This window comes from Rhinolophus sinicus, linkage group LG03 (assembly GCF_036562045.2).
Source record: "Rhinolophus sinicus isolate RSC01 linkage group LG03, ASM3656204v1, whole genome shotgun sequence".
In the NCBI taxonomy this organism is placed as follows: domain Eukaryota; kingdom Metazoa; phylum Chordata; class Mammalia; order Chiroptera; family Rhinolophidae; genus Rhinolophus; species Rhinolophus sinicus.
Genome location: NC_133753.1, coordinates 36723949 through 36736725, shown reverse-complemented (window position 1 = coordinate 36736725; position 12777 = coordinate 36723949).

Below are 12777 nucleotides of genomic sequence, written 5' to 3'. Positions count from 1 at the left end.
AGCTATGATAGTTTGAGGGGATATTGCGTATAAATTTAGGATTTGAAATACATTTTTTTTAAATTAAGGTCAATCCTACTCATTAAAACTCATTTTCTGCAAGGCGTTATCATGGCACGATGTTCTCTGTGCAAAATTATCCCAAGTAACAAAGGAAATGGAGTAACTGTCTGACCAGGACTTTGTTAGTCTAGCCTAATCATAGATAATCAGTAATGAAAATGTTCCTTTTGAAAGAATAAAAATATTCCCCTTGACTAGAAAGCACAGTCAGTAACCACAAGATTGCCATGGGATCACGAAAGTTAATTTAGGGAATGTACTCAATAATGTAAAGATTTTGTAGGGTATCCGATGGACACTTGTCTCGTTAGGGAGACCACCTCAGGGAAGACGTAGATGCCTGATCACTGATTGTACACCTGAAGCTGAAGCTGAACAATAATGAATGTCAACTACAAGTTTATATATATACATATATATATGTATATATATACATATGTATATATATATGTGTGTGTGTATATATACATATATATGTACATATATATGTATGCATGTATGTATATGGTTACAAGAAGCAGAGTACAGCATTAGGAATAGAGACAGTGGAAATGTAATGGCTGTGTGCGATGTCAGAGGGATAGTGGATGGGGGGAGGAGGGTTGACACCGTGCGAAGGATATAAATGATAAATGTCTAACTGTTACATTGTGCACCTGAAACTAATAAAAATAAATTTAAAAAAATATTATTCCCCTTAAGTTTTTGACCTCTTAAGGAAAGCTTAACATTTAACTTACGTTAGTATTAATGAAGCCATTTGAACATCTTGATTGTATAAATGTTTAGCAAAGTACACTAAGATAAGCAGGAGGCATTTATCTAGTGAGTAGGCAGAGAGTCAGTATAATAATCCCCTAGGGAAACTTATAAGCACTCAGAACCAGTGAATCTTTGGTTTGACATTTCTAGAAAGTGGAGAAAAATCTAGGGAGTACTGGAATATGGGTGCAATGGGCAACCTGATGCCATCTGTTGCCATTCCACCCTAACATAACGCTACAGAACTAAAACCAACTCATGTTTTCATCCTGTTGAGACACACTGTGATGCTTTTGATTTTGTCTAGAAACCTGTCACTTCAGGATAATTTCTGAAGACAAAGTCTGCTTCCCGTTTGATAGGTGACCTGTTTAATGTTTTCCCTGTGTCTGGGAACTCCTTAGTGTAATTAGCGACCTTTGAACTCCACAACTAATCCTGAGCTATTTTGTATTCCTTACTCATCTTTAAGGCTGGACCTTTCTTTTCTTCAGAGTCCGCTGCCACAATTAAAGAAGAAACAGCTGCATTTCAAAGGGATTCCGATTCCAGAAGCTTAATCGTGATTGACATGTTCTTATTCTAAGCTATAAGACACTCTAAGAGTCCTTTCTTGGGTTAAAACTTCAATCATTTTCTAAAAAAATTATCTCACTATGGATTTTATTCATTTTCTTTGATAACTATTCTTTGCATTTTTTAACTTGAAAGATGCTTTGCGTTCGCAGTGAATATGAGCACCTACTTCCAGTTAGATTTGGATGGTGTCAAACATACTCTAGATGCAAAATTGCTAAAGTTCCTTTTAGTGCCAAAATATGATTATGAAATCTGATGTCTATCATATGAGTAATTATTCTTCAGTAGACCCAAAAGGTTCAAAAAGTGTTAAATTTCTGGAAATGTACTCCAGAAAAGATAGTTCATGATTTTGGTAAAACCCTTTTTTAGTGTCTTACTAAACAATATTTTTTAAACTTTTAAAGCTGGTAATATCCTCTCAGTGGTAGGTATTTTTTTTCACTTTTTACTTTTTAAATATTTGATTCAAATTTCAGGTTTGCAGTAATGGCCTCAGAGAATTATTTGGTCAAAAAAGTGTTTTGATTAAACGTTTGTATAAAATTTAATTTTTTTACACCAACTCTTTCTAATGAGCTAAAATTATTTCAATGATTTAAGATCTTTGAAAGCACAATTTTATACACAATAGCAACTGCTAATATTTTTCTTCTATTTTTTTATTATAGTATTTCAAACTACTTTATAGCCATTCATAGACTCCTGCACCACCCCTGGGAGGTAGGTAGGTCCAGTTTTCATCCAGACCCTCTTCGGAGACCGCTGCCACGGCAGAACAGTTGTTTCTAAGACAAAGGTCAGAAAAGGGATGTTAATAAACAGTCGTCAGGTTTAAGGGACTTTTTTAGGATTACATCTTAAATTCCAACAAATCAGATTTAGGAGTTACTGAAAGTGAAATTGATCCATCCCTCGTCCAAACTTTGCAATACTTTCCTGTTCTGACATCATTTAGATAGTTAGCTGTATTATCAGATTAGAAACCATTGTACCAGGCTGCTGAAAGGAAAAGGAGGCAAAAAGCTAAACATGGGATGAATTCTGAACCTTTTAACCTGGCTGAAGTATGTTGGTCCCTGTTATGCAAATACCTTCAATCCTCTGCTAAGTTCAGTGGAAATAATTTTCTTGAATGACAGGTTTATTCAGCAAGGATTCAGTTGGTGATTAATCCCCCTTTGATCTAGGGTATTTCACTTAACTACCAGTTACCTCTTTCTGACAAAGTGCAACTGAGATTAGGGAGATCACTAGAACACTACTAGGGTGTGCGTTTATTCTCTCTAACCTTTTAAAGCAAGGGCCAAGAATGCAATTTATTTTCTGTATTTGAAGATGTAAAGTCCTGTCTGCTAAGTTAGAAAGTCAATTGAATACCAAATGAAGTTTATTTCTTATGTAATAGAACAAACGTTTCTTTTTGCTTTGCCTGACAATGATTTTAGGAAAACATATGCTTTGAGGAAAAAAACAACAACAACAACTACATTCTAAGTATATCTTCTAGTTTCGTTTCATGTACTAGAGTGTATACTTATTGGCCCAGAGAGAACCTAAAAAGCAGTGGCTACAACTTTGGTTGAGAATATGCTTCTATTAAACTGCATGCTTTCTTTCCACCCTCCCCCATTTAAAAAAATGTCATGCTATGTGGTAAAGAAATCCAATTGGGGAAAATATGTAATACGCAATTATTCAAATCTTGAGACTTCTGATTTCAAAGCTTTATTTGTTAACTTTGCCCTTTCTTGAGGAAAAGAACTTGTTATGTTCCCATCATAAAAATAATTGCATTCATTTTCAGAATGAAGATTTTTTTCATAAAGAAAGGTAAATGATGCCATTACAAAAATATTTCTAAATAATTATTTTAAATTATCAAAATAACCATTTCCACAGTATTGTTTACTATTTTTTTCTGCCTTTTTTTTTTTTCATTTAACTGGATACTTCTTCCATAACCCTAAACTTTGACATAGTCTGTGGATTTAGCACAGTGTCTTAAGAATAAAATTTTAAAATGTGTTTCATGCTAGATTTCTCAAAAAATTCTCTTTTAAAAAACTTATCAATGTCAATGTCAATATCTTGAAAGATAAAAATTTTGGGTGTCTAGTCCTCACATGTATTTCAAGATCCTTAAAAACGAAACAATAATTTAACAACATTTGTTTTTAATTATTAAATTATTATAAAGCATTTTTTAAATGCTTTATAATTATTATTCTAGTAGCAATTTGCAATCTATATATTTACATAATTCTCTTGTATGTTTTTTTGGCTCAAACTTTTTGTGACCCAGTTTCTAAATTGAAACAATGACTCAAAAAAGTGCTTCTCTAACTTGATACCCAACCAGGCTTTCTAGTTTCAATTTAGTAACTAAACTGTTTCCAAATATCTTTTGATGGCAAGTTACTTAACAGCAGTAAAATTGAGAGTCAGAAAAAATACAAATGAAAGGCAGGATCCCTTGGCTATGTTGCTAAGAAACCAGTATTTTTAATAATTCACTTCTCAGCAGTAAACACAGAGGGTTTCAAAAAAATGTATACACATTTCAAGAAAGAAAAAAATTATTAAAATTGTAATACAATGAATGACGCTAGCATTCATTTGATTAACGCCATCTTTTGAGCGAATGTCATACTACACGTTGCTACTTAATTTAATTTTGAAAAGTAATACATAGATAATATCTCTTAAAATGTGTATACATTTTTTGGCAACCCTGGTATTTAGTTAATAAAATGTTGCAATATGTTTTGAAATACACCATCAGAGAAAGAATCTAAAACATGTACGTGTGTGTGTGTATATTTATGTAGTGTATATAATATGTTAGTATGTGTGACTTGGTGGGTTTCCCTATGAAATATTTAGTATCAGGTCAGAGGAAGAAGAATTTTTAAAGTCAAATTATTCAAATGTCTTCCCTCCAAACACACTGAAGAGGTTCATTAAAATGAAAATTGCCAAAGAACTCATGAGATCACTCTTACAAAATGATTAGAACTCTTAGAACTGAAAGCTTTTCAACCAGCTTCTAATGTTTTTCATCAACTGTTTTATGAATATGGTAATACTGTCCATATGTAACGTGGAGCAGTGCAAGGCCTTATCTGTACTACTAGTTTACTGTATTGTAAGCAGGTTACTCTGAGGTCCAGGTTGATTTCTCTAAAGCCATGGCTAATCTGCGTAATTGTTGGCAGTGTGGCGTTAACGTATGATGCACAGCATTTACAGATTGACAGATGCCCTGGGATGGAAACCACCTGCTGAACTTTTTTCCAGTAGGACATGAAAATTGGTGTATTTTGACAATCTATTAAACATTTAAAGTCAAACTGTATTGTTTCCTTTAAATGTCTTTTTAAATGAGTTTCTGTTTAAAAAAATTGGTCTGTATAACACACTTTTAATAATAAAAATGAAAAATAAAAGATTGCTGTTATCTCTTAACATTTTACTTTTTCTTTCAAGGGACTTGAGTGCCCTCTTCAGGTTATAAAGAGATAATTAATGACTATATTTTTAAACCCTGTGATTTTTCCCTTTTACAAGCATAGCCTGCATAAATGTGATCTATTTTATATTGTTAACATTGTTAATTTGCCAGTGAATAAAGAGTTTCTTTTCTTTGCCTGTTTTATAGTTATGTTTAGTGTGAAGAATGTAATATCATTGAATTTTCCAAAACACTTTGTGGGGGCTCTTTAAATGTTGGAATATACACATTAGAACTAATACAGTCCCTTACAGAAAGGAGATTGGGAAAACATTTATCCATTTTGACATGTATTAAAGATGTGGAGAATAACTTGATTACTTCTCATTACACTTTTAGAGTGTTATGCATTTGAAATAAACCTTTTTCAATATGCATCATGTAAAATTTTAGAATTACATAAGAGTTCTATTTCTTGATCTTGTTGATGAGTAATGATTGTGTTCAAGCTATAAAACAAGATTTCTTAGAATTTCTTTATGTAAGAAAAGTTAGGATTGAACAGACAATGTTTTGGCATTAATGTTGCATGGGTCAACTGACTAGAAAGAGTATTTCTATTTGAAGAGCAAAACTCAAAGGTTTCACATCTGAGACACTCATTTCAATGTACCCATACTTTCTCAATGGGTTTAACAGATTGGTTTCTGAAAGATATAGTTCATTTTCTATATATAAAGCTATAGAACTGGAGCACCAGTGGCACTTCTGATTCACTTAAAGCTGCCAGGGGAGCTAAATATGATGAGAACAAGAGGAATGACTGGATCAAACTAATAGAAATAGACCTTTTTTGCAAGCAACATAATGATCCTGATCATCAACCTTGAAAAGTAAATTGCTGTTGAAAAATTCTTTCAGCACTCTGCTGTTGCTACTCAGCTAGTCACGGCTCAGCCAGAGGCAAGGAAAAAAATGCGCTCAGTTTTGCATTAACAAAGGAAACATTATTAAAGTGAATGTTTACATTGTGTTTATTGAAGTGTTCAAAGAATTATTTGTTGCATCTTCAACCTGCTATTCTCCCTACTATTGCAGTGCATGAGTAATAAAAATAAGTCATTTGTGCATTCTCAAAATATAAATAAGTGACATTTAACAAGTGTTTCTTAAGTATCTTCCAAATATTTAAGTATCAGACTTAATACTTTCTCTTTTAAAGATTTTTGTCTCCAGGAAATGTATCCCATAAAAAAGGCTCATTTGCTTGAATATACCTTTTAATTAAGTATTTCTAAATGCTGTATGTAACTTTGTTTCCAAAACTACACTGCATAAGAAATAATAAGCTGAAAATCAAATTAAAAAAAAAACATTTGTGAAATTATGAAGTGTGTAATTTAATATGTAATATGTTCATTGGAGAAACTGATAATTGAGAACTTTTGTGAGCTACAATTAATCTTAATTTCATAAAAATTAAGAATACACAAGACAGCAATTGAAAACAGTCTTGCCAATCTGACATCTTAAAGTTTAATAAGTATATGTACTAGTAAAATAGGGTGAGAGTCAATAGTTCAAAATTCAGAAAGAATTTTACCTTTCAAAAATTTTACCTGTCAAAAATAAACAACTAAATCACATATTTTAGAAATAGAAGTATAGTATTTACCAGGGATTAAAGTACCATAATGTCTTGGTCTCTTAGCATGTGTTATTGAATACAACTCAGTATTCTGTAATCTCTTATAGGTTGACTAACTTTTGAAGAACTATTAATTAGATCACCAATAGGACAAGTTATCAGTCTTCCATGTTTCTGCATAAAAAATCGTACCTGTCAACAGCAAAGGTTATTAGACCATGCTGTAGGCTCTTGAGAACCTCTTAGCCAGATATTTTATTATTTACCATTCCTATAATATATACATGTATACATTTACAGAGCATCATATATTTATCAGAATCCAGACAGAATTGATAAAAATTATTTAAAAGTTAAGAATTACTGTATATAAGTATACTTGAAATTAATATTTTAACATTTTCCTAAGGAACTTCAATCTTTATCCATAATCTTAAAAAAAAAAATTGAATCTAAAAGAAAGCAAATCCTAAGCCTTTAACTTTCTTTTTGCTAAGGAAGTAACCAGAAGTGGTTAGTAATACTTAAATAGCTTGTTAACTAATAGCAAGAGGACTTTTTAACTAATGTGAATATTAGTGGCTTCATGCACACAGTATGTATTTTCCTTATACATATTAAGATAGCACATGCCGTTTGATTTAATATTAAGGGCCTAAACAATTCAACATAAGGTATGACTTGGATTTAGAAACTGCTGAGTAATTAATTGAAATGGAGAACTTAATTTGGTCAATAAAAACTCATAATTAATGTTCAACTTTTATTATGCTATTATATGCCACTCCAGAACTAGATACAAAGACAAAAAATAATACCTGATTTTGAATGGTATAATTCCTGCAGTGTATTAGCATTATAATATGGGAGACTACTCCTATACATTGTTCATACAGAAATTGTCCAAAGAAGTGATGGTTGAAGTTCGCTAAGCAAAGGAAAGATGGGCATCCTAGGGGCAACAGCGTATCTCTGTCAGTCTATCTCTCTGACAAGCAGAATCCCAGAAATCTGAACATCTAATATGGTAAGAATATGTATGTAAAGGAATATTTTTTGCTTCCAAATGTGTGAAATTTGGATATGTAAATAAATACAAATTTCTAAGGAAAATGATTACTACACTTAGTTTCCAGCCTAATATACAAAATGAAAGCATTCCTCCATACTAAATGTACACTTCCCCACACTGTCTCCCCCTCCTGCCTCCCTTGCTAATTCTGAATGTGTCTTCACATGTGCAAGTATGAGATTTCTCCATTATCAATGAAGAACATATAATGTATAAATAGGATTATGAGGAAAATATGTGAACTGTTACATTATCTGTTAATACGCTAATATATATTATACTTAGTCAATTGATAAGCTACATTTTTGTTTAGGATAGTTCACATACAGAACTTCTAGCTTGCAACACATTCTTAGCCTTGTTTCAGTTGAATGTATGTGTAGATCCTTAGATACCTGTGTGTGTAAAATGAAAAATGCAAGTTCTAGAGCACTGATTTCCTATGAGTTTGCAAATCTTTCCAAACCCTGCCTCCCACACTAATATTTTGAACTTCTTGAAGACAATGACATTCATCTTCGCAACTTTGTATTCCCAGTACCACCAGAAACACAAAAGAGGCTTAGTCTTGATTCAGTAAAGCAGCACAATGTTATAAATATGTAATGAAGCAGGTTGTTCTCCCACCTATAACAAATTAATGATGCTTGAGTGATTGTTTTGCACATGTGTAGAAAAAGCCCATTGTGCAAACTGGTTTAGTCCACATTCATCACAGGTGATTTCTGCTCTGTTATTGCCATCTCGGGCACTATTCAGATAGCTTGTCACCAGTTACAAGGATGACACTACTCTTTCAGATACACTGTGTATAGCTTCAGCTCAGCCTGTTAGACGAGCAACAATTGAGTTCCACGGTTGCTGTGCATCACAGGACACATTCTCCGCATTTAGGCTTCACTGAACCTTAAAGCATTTGGCACTCCCATCTTAGAAATTCCCTCCTGGAACTCACTCTACAATGACTCTGTGAGCTTCCAGAGTCGATCCTGATTTTTGTTCAGTATAACATTACCTGATATGACTCCCCTCACCCCATAGAGAGCCACAGCTTTCAGCGATACCCATATACTGTTGAAATGGAGTTGCCAGTATCCAAGAATTTTAAGTGATATTTTGAACATTTCCATTTACCATAAAGGCAGAGTGGTATCGAGGAAATCTGCAATCTTTGAAATCATACAGACCTAATTTCAAATCCCAGCTCTACCATTTACAGAGCTGGGTGATTCTGGATAAAAGACTTAATCTCTGTGGTCTTCACTTTCCTCCTAGCTTCACAGGGTTTTTGTGAGCGTTGAGTGATACCAAGTTCTAAGTGCATAGGTATCCCATCAGTCTTCATTCTTCATTCCCTTCTTGAATGGGTCCTTGGAGTTAATAAAATGGCCATAGAATTGAATGGAGTTAAGTGTTTTATAAGGTTGCTAAATTTTAACAATTCATTATTCAATGAAAGACATTTATTCAAAATTCACATAAGGTTTGAAAAAAATGGCAATAGCCTGCCAAAATTGAGATCGAACAAAAATGAAGTTAATCCACAGGAACATTAAACAAATGCAGTAATAACCCACAAACTATTAATGTTAATAGAAGTTCAATAGAAGCCTTCAAAGTTTCTGTAAGGCTTTTCTTTATGTCCAAGATATGGTCTGCACCAAGATATGGTCTGCACCATTCATAACTATTTGCTACCAGTGGAAATCATTTCTTTATAAGATAAACCACTGATTAAATCTAAGTTTGATGTCTGATAAGGAAATGAATACATTCAGAATATTCTGACACACATATTATGTAACATACTCTACTAGGCTCTAGGAAGAAATGTAAAGATTAAGTGCTTGCTTTCCCAGAATTTAAAGCTGAAAGATATAGAAATGCCTTAAGTACCAGCTGTTATCGCTTGGATTTTCTGGAGATATCTGTTCTAAAAATAATAGAAAAATATTGATTTACTTGACAACATATTTTTTTAAATGTCAGATTGCTTGATTTATTGATTTAATGAAACAGTGTTTGAGTTGTCAAACTTAGCTTCTTAGAAATCTGAAGTTTCAGAACAAGGGCACTTAAGTCTTAGTAACTCTAAAAAGAATTGAAAATAATTTGTTCTCTTATCATAGAACAGGGACATTTTGTTTTGTTTTATTCCACCAGCCCTTTTTCCCAGATTGCTTTATTGATAAGGTACTCTAAACTGCAGCTGCAGTTTTCTAAAAGCAGTGGGCATATTTCTTCATCTCCCCTAGGGCTGAGTCTCTACCACAAGGCCAAGCCTCTCCAACCTTCAGGAAATTCCTTCTGAAGGTCACGCCCCTACACCCAAGGAGGGGAGGAGCTTCCTAACTTTCCAGTCCTGCACATGCCCAGTTAGTGGTGCCTGAGAGCTTCCTAAGGGCTCTTTATGTTTCTTTTTATTTCTAGGAAACACACTGCTTTTATATTTTTTAATAGTGACAAAATTTCCTCCTTAAATTTAAATTAGAAATGAATGCATATAAAGGAAAATGCTGACTAAATAATAGTTCCGATGCTGTATGGCTAACAAAAAGATTGAAACTGAGATGAGTGCACAAAAGTTATCATGGGCTTTTTAAAAATCAATGATGAACGCTTACGAAATCTGAAATAAGGATAATTCTTTATTATGCTACTTAAGACAGTTTTCCAGTAAAGTCCGTGGAGGTGTTAATAAGCAGTGTCGTCAGTGGAGAATATACTCTGGCAACCACAGTTCAAATGCTACCTCTGTTTAAGTAAACCTTGGACCCAGGGTCCTCATTGGTAAAATAGGAATCTTACTTCATGAGATTGCTAACGAAGTGACACAGTGCATATAAAGCGAAGGGCGCATAAGTGATGCTCCTTTGATGCTCCCTCCAATAATGGTATCAGCTGTTTCTATTTTCTTAATGACTTATGAACTGGAAGTAGGTCATAATTATTTACATCCCAATTTTTTTTTTGTAATGTGCTAGTAAAACAGGGAAAAGAAAAATATTAAATTCCCACATTTGCTGCACCACAGAGAAATTAAAAGTTTATATTAATGGCAAAGTCAGATTTAGATTTTCATCTAGTTACACCAACCAGCCCCACTGCTTCTCCTTACATACATACACACAGAGAGAAAATGAACTCACACGTATGTCTATTCTTATAACAAATAGTTTTCCTCTCTGGTAACTAAAAGCTGAGACCTGAAATTTTGACCTTTATTTGACCTTTTCCAGAGCTTTTTCGTATACGTTTTTGGTTTTTATCTTTGTACTGTATTCATCTTACTATATTATATTTTCCCTTTGCTTCAATTTATTTATTTTTATCCTATTGTATCCTATTGCATTACCCTATCTTATTATATTGATCTTGATTAATTTTACACTATTATATATTTTACTGTTAGTTTCCTCCAATTATTTTTTTTAAACTTTTATTTATTTTAAGTGTGTTTTTCCAGGATCCCTCAACTCCAAGTCAAGTAGTTGTTTCAATCTAGTTGTGGAGGGCGCAGCTCACAGTGGCCCATGTGGAAATCCAACTGGCAACCTTTTGTTAAGAGCACCGCTCTCTAACCAACTGAGCTAACCGGCCACCCCTCAAATCATTTTTAGAATAAGATAGGTTAAGAATAATTATATATGCAAAATTGTGTTATTAATCCACCGTTGGTAACGTCCTCGGCAAAATTTAACAGGAAAAGATTGGAGAAAATTTAATACAATCCTGAAACTGATTAAGTCAGACAGTTCCCTGGTGACTTCTAACTTTAAGCATCTCATTCTTGCTCAAACACAGCTTAGTTATGCTACCAATCATTGCTTTACATCAGTAACTATCAAATGGATTAGAATCCATTTGACTATTTTTCAAAAATAATGTTCACTAACAATACTACCGGTACGTGTATTCAAATATATACTGTCTTTCAAATAAGTCTCCTCTAGAGATGATTCAGGGTGAAGCCATCATGGCTAGAAAATATTTAGGGGGCTTTTCGTTGCAAAAGTCTTCAAAGCTAATTTCGAAGCTACAGAAGAAAAAAAATGAACCTTATGATTGGCTCTTCTTTTTAAATGAAAACCACTTTATCTAGTTTAATCAACTGTCTTATGTACAAGGGCTCAATTTTAAGAAATCAAATCAAAACCACATGGTTTGAAGGTCATTTACAAAGAAAAAGGAATTTCCAGAAAGATTTGGCACAATGACAGAATCTTGGAGTAAATGTGTAGTTAACCAAAGAGAATACTTTGAAGCTCAGTGGCAAGTTCTTGTGTGTTTGTTTTTAAATGAATCTCAATAATAAGCACACCTTGTACAGCATAATTCTATGTGTTTCTAGGAAGCCAAAATATTTTCAATATCAGGATTTATTTGGGTTCTCTTTGTATAAAGCATAAAGATAAATTTAAAAAATAGAAATAATAATTTGGGGGTCCTTTATAGCAAAGATCTATTTTGACAAGAAAATTATAGCAATTGCACCTGTAGTGGATAGGCCTGGGACTGCTTAAAATGAAGGGAAAATAAAAGAGTATTTGTGCATGTGTTTTCATATTCTAATTTGGATACTCTATCAAGAGAAACTAAAAATTATGTTTTATAGGTCATTCTTATACTTATGACAATCTTGAGATTATTTGTATTTAATGTTAAATATTTCCTGACATTTTTACTTCTATTATTTTTAGCTATGCACCCACAAATGCAGTAAGGCTGCCATAATTACCCCTTTTTAAATCACAAAAGACATGTATTTACCTATTTGTTATAAGGCTTTTCAGGCTAGCATGCTGTTACTGTGACAAGACTGCTTTGAACACACAGTAGGTAAAATAATATCATATATTGCACAGCAACCCCAACAGCTGAATGTTAATTTAACCAGTAAAGACAAAGTAATTACAATAATAAGAATTCTTATCTGCTGATGGAGTTAAAAATGGAACTTAAATTGTTCTTATATAGCCTACTGCTGGCATAGTAATCTCTAGAAAAATCAACCAAAATACATGTGTGTTTGCAAAGCTACAACTAGTTATTAGAGATCCTTGTAAAAGATCTTAGTGTAGTTACAGTGTAGACATTTGAGGCACACCCAGTGTATTTGGCACCCAGAATGGATTACTTTATAACACTCATCACACTTCCGTATGACAAAACAATTTTCAGTAATAATCATGAAAGGAA